The sequence below is a fragment of the Lolium perenne genome, chromosome 7 (assembly GCF_019359855.2).
Source record: "Lolium perenne isolate Kyuss_39 chromosome 7, Kyuss_2.0, whole genome shotgun sequence".
NCBI lineage: Eukaryota > Viridiplantae > Streptophyta > Magnoliopsida > Poales > Poaceae > Lolium > Lolium perenne.
In genome coordinates, this window is record NC_067250.2 from 75,462,985 (window position 1) to 75,467,818 (window position 4,834).

A 4,834-nucleotide genomic window follows, 5' to 3' on the forward strand; every position below is an offset into this window, starting at 1 on the left:
AGAAGATTTTCATGCTTCTCAAGGGGAGACAGTGATAGAGATAAAGCATCGGCTATTCCTGTGGTTTCCCATTTGGCTTGGTGAGTCTTGGATACTCTACTGTACCATGACACCCAATCTTCAGGAGGGTTAGGCCAGGCTCGTAAGCAGTCGGCCCAAGAAGTTAGATCTAAGTTCTGGTTCACGAAGGGAATTCTATTGGCCTCGCAAGAAATCAAATGGGCAGGACTCTCGACAGAACGAGGACCAAGACAAAGAGAATTTGGAAGAGAAGGATGCGGCAACAGAATGTCTGACACCTAAATTTAATGGTGAAATAAGGCATTAATTCAGATGTTTTGCTGTTAACTCTAACACTATGCTCGGATGGTGAGGAGCAGTTAAGGATTACCTTCAGGCCAGAGACCGTAGCGTTGGCGCTGGATGATTCCGCCATCTGATTCGCTGCGGAGTTGAATCTGCACGATTGAGATCTGGGATTCGTGTGGCTGTGAGTTGAATCTGTTCGATGGGCGATTTGGGGATCTGAGTTTGCTCCTTCAGACAAGGGTCGCAGGTTACCGTTTGGATAGGCAACTGAGTTTGGCCTTACTAGCGTTTTATGGTAAAAGGTCGATGCGCTGCCATCGGCTCTTTGCGCGTTGACTTATTTTGACAATCGGCAAAATCGACATGAAAACATTCTTCATTGACGGAGAGGGTTTTTTACAAAGAAGAGCCGATTGCTCACAAAAGGAAGATCTACTACCTAATCTACTACTAATAGTCCTATTCTAGTAGTCCCTAATCTAGGGGCCGTCGCTGCCCTCGTCGTCGCCGTCATAGCTGCCATCGGCGCTGCTGCCGGCGAAGTCCTCGTCGCTGCTGCCGAAGCCGTCGGCAAGGGCTTCTTCTTCCTCGTCGTCGTCGTCGTCCTCCGACCCGGCGCGGAAGCGCTTCGCCGGCGGGTACTCGTCGGAGGAGGTGTCATCCTCCGCTTCGTCCTCCTCATCGGAGGAGGTGAAGTCGCCCCAGGAGAAGGCGTCGTCGTCGCTATCTTCCTCCAGCTCCCCGTCAACGAGGAACCGGAGGTCGTCCTCCCCGTCGGTCAGGGGTTCGTCGTCCTCTGACCCGACGACGGTCAAGGGTTCGCCATCTGGCCCAACGGCGAAGTCCCAATCCCTCTCGTCCCAATGCTCAGGAGCGCGGGCCTCGTACGCCGCTATCGGGTCGTACTCCAGCGTCGGCTCACGAGAGGAGGAGGATTGGAAGGAAAGACCCGAGGAGGCAGAGGAGGAGGAGGCCATGGTTGCAGAGGAAGGGGTTTTCGATTGCTAGTGTGGAGCGAGAGGATGAGGAAGCGAACTGCTCGATGCGGTTAAATAAAGGGGATATAGTGGAGATGATTCAATGCTGCGGCGGTTTCCGAGGATATGGTGCCAAAATTGTCAAATCGTGCAGTACAGAGAAGTTGAGAAGGCAAGGCATCATGATGAAAGGATACTGTGGCGGTTCTGCTCTGCCACGCGTGACCCTACGAAGAAAAAACAGAGTGGTTTTGGAATTATTATTTCCAAAACCAGGGGGCATGTGTTATCGCCGGTTTTTAGCCAAATAAGGAGATGGGCCGTGATTGAGATGGGCTTAGAGGATATGCACGTAAATGTTTCTGAATCGGCCTTGTACGAGAGTTTGGGCTAGATTGCCCGTGTATCTGTACATTATGGTAGATCACGTTTAGGTTTAGAACTAAGAGATAGAGTTTAGTCGTACGCAGTTAGGTTTATTCCCAAGATAGAAAGTCCACGGACTATAAATATGTACCTAGGGTTATTGAGAAAGGAGGACGATCACGTTCACAACAAACACAATCTAGGCGCATCGCCACCCCTTGTTTCGAGGGTTTCTTCCGGGTAAGCGCCATGCTGCCTAGATCGCATCTCGCGATCTAGGCAGTATCAGTTTATTCGTTGTTTTGTATTGCTCGTGCTGAAGCCTTTTTGATGGCGAGTAATACTGTTATCATGGATGTTTTGGGGCTAATATTGCTATCTTTTCTGATATGTATGCTTAGTTATGCTGCCCCTAGATATCTAGCTGCCCTTGCACCTATCTTAGGTGTAAGGGCAGCATCTTGCTTAGTCTTTATTTAGTAGATTCGATCTGTTATGGTTGTTCCTTGTTCTCCAAGGATTAGTTTGATATCCGCATGTATAGGCCTTGCAAACGGGTTAAATGATCCAGTAGTGCGTAAGGTACGGTTTGCCGACCCTAGAGGAGTTGTTCCGGGAATCAACTCTATGTTGGTTTTTAGGCCTTTTCTAGGGCTAGTTTTCCATTATCTTTCGTATCTGCCAGGCTCAACCACATGTAGGATGTTCCAGTTATGCGGTGAAAACCCTAAACTGTCATAGATTGATTTAACTTAATATTGATCAAGCAGGACCCCATGTTATCGTAGATCCAATACGAATCATGAGTCGATCGGCTCCTTGAGCCGATTTACAGGGTAACCTGAGAGCCGATCGAGGCTCGAATTTAATGTTTACGTGTTTGCCATGCAGGAAACTAATCGAAGCAATCCATCACCTTCCTGACCAGGTATAGGTCAGGTGGTACGCCCTCGCACCAGTCAGGACGTGTGCCGGAGTTTTGCGGGCCGTTGCCCGAGGGACCAGGGCCCACCAGCAGTTCTGGGAGCCTCCTGGCTCTTCGTGTTGCTCGTCGCTGCTCGCCGGTGGGTTTTGGCAGGCAACAGAAGGATATATGATTAATTTTTATATTTATGATTTACATTTGTTTAAACCATGGTCAAACCTAGGATTTGACCAAAAGATTCAAATGGGCATAAAATTTCAGAAAAAAATCAAAAGAATGAAAAAACAAAGGACATAGCATTCTTATATGTCATATATATAGTAAGCATTCAAGTTGATAAACAAGGTCTATACATATTCAAACCAGAAAATCATGTATATATCTACCCCTAAAACCCTAAACTCTGTCTTATGAAGTCAAGCATGCATGAAGAGAAGTGGTTTTTGGTTTCAAACATGGAAAGTTCAAAAACCTCTTAAAAAATTCATTTTAGATCGAGTGACTAAGAAGGATGCAGGCTTCCCTTTTCATTTTCATGTCTTAAACTTGTTTAAATATTGGTCAAACCTGGCTAAGATTTGACCAAAAGATTCAAACGGGCATAAAATTAAAAAAAACAGAAAAATGAAAAACAAAAGCATATAGTCTTCTTATGTCATATAGTAAGCATTCAAGTTGATAAAACGGTCTATACATACTCAAACCAGAAATATCATGTATATATCTACCCCTAACCCTAAACTATGTCTTATGAAGTCAATCATGAAGAGAAGTGGTTTTGGGTTTCAAACATGGAAATTTTCATGTTTGAAACTTGTTTAAATCTTGGTCAAACCTAGGATTTGACCAAAAGATTCAAATGGGCATAAAATTTCAGAAAAAAATCAAAAGAATGAAAAAACAAAGGACATAGCATTCTTATATGTCATATATATATAGTAAGCATTCAAGTTGATAAACAAGGTCTAGACATATTCAAACCAGAAAATCATGTATATATCTACCCCTAACCCTAAACTCTGTCTTATGAAGTCAAGCATGCATGAAGAGAAGTGGTTTTTGGTTTCAAACATGCAAATTTCAAGAACCCTCCCAAGATTTACATTTTGGAGTGACTAAGAAGGATAGATGCTTAATTTTTATATTCATGATTTAAATTTGTGAAAACTATGGTCAAACCTAGGATTTGACCAAGATTCAAATGGGCATAAGAATTTTCAAAAAAATCAAAAAATGGAAAACCAAGGCACATAGTCTTCTTATGTCATATAGTAAGCATTCAACTAAGTTGATAAACAAGGTCTAGACATATTCAAACCAGGAAAATCATGTATCTACCCCCTAACCCTAGCTAAACTATGTCTTAAGTCAAGCATGCATGTAGAGAAGTCGTTTTGGGTTTCAAACATGGAACTTTCAAGAACATCCCAAAAGCTTCATTTTAGAGTGACTAAGAAGGATCCATGATTACCTTTTCATTTTCATGTTTTAAACTTGAAGATTCAAATGGACACAAAATTTAAAAAATCTGAAAAATGAAAACCAAAGTACATAGTCTTCTTATGTCATATCGTAAGCATTCAAGTTGATAAACAAGGTCTAGACATATTCAAACCATACAAAATCATGTATCTACCCCTAACCCTAAACTCTGTCTTATGAAGTCAGGCATGAAGAGAAGTGGTTTTGGGTTTCAAACATGGTAATTTCAAAAACCTCCCAAAAACTTCATTTTAGAGTGACTAAGAAGGATACAAGCTTCCCTTTTCATTTTTATGTTTTAAACTTGTTTAAATCTTGGTCAAACCTAGGATTTGACCAAAAGATTCAAATGGGCATAAAAATTCAGAAAAAAATCAAAAGAATGAAAAAACAAAGGACATTGCATTCTTATGTCATACTAGCATAATACCCGTGCGTTGCTACGGAACAGAAAAATCATATAAGTATCCGTAGATCGATTGTTTCCTTTTTTAGTCCAGTAAGTCAAGAAAAATACATAAACATCTTGTCATGACTAAAATTTATGACTAAAAAGCCTTATACGTATTTGTAGATTGATTGTCCCCTTTTTAGGCCCACTATGTCAAGACAAACATGTGTTGCTATGGAATTAAAAAAAGTGTCTATATGAGTAGAGCGTTTTTTTTAGGCCTAGTAAGTTCTAACAAAAATATCTTGTCATGACTAAAATTTATGACTAAGAAAACCCTATAATTATTCTTAGATCGATTGTTCAGGGTTTTTTATGCCCAGC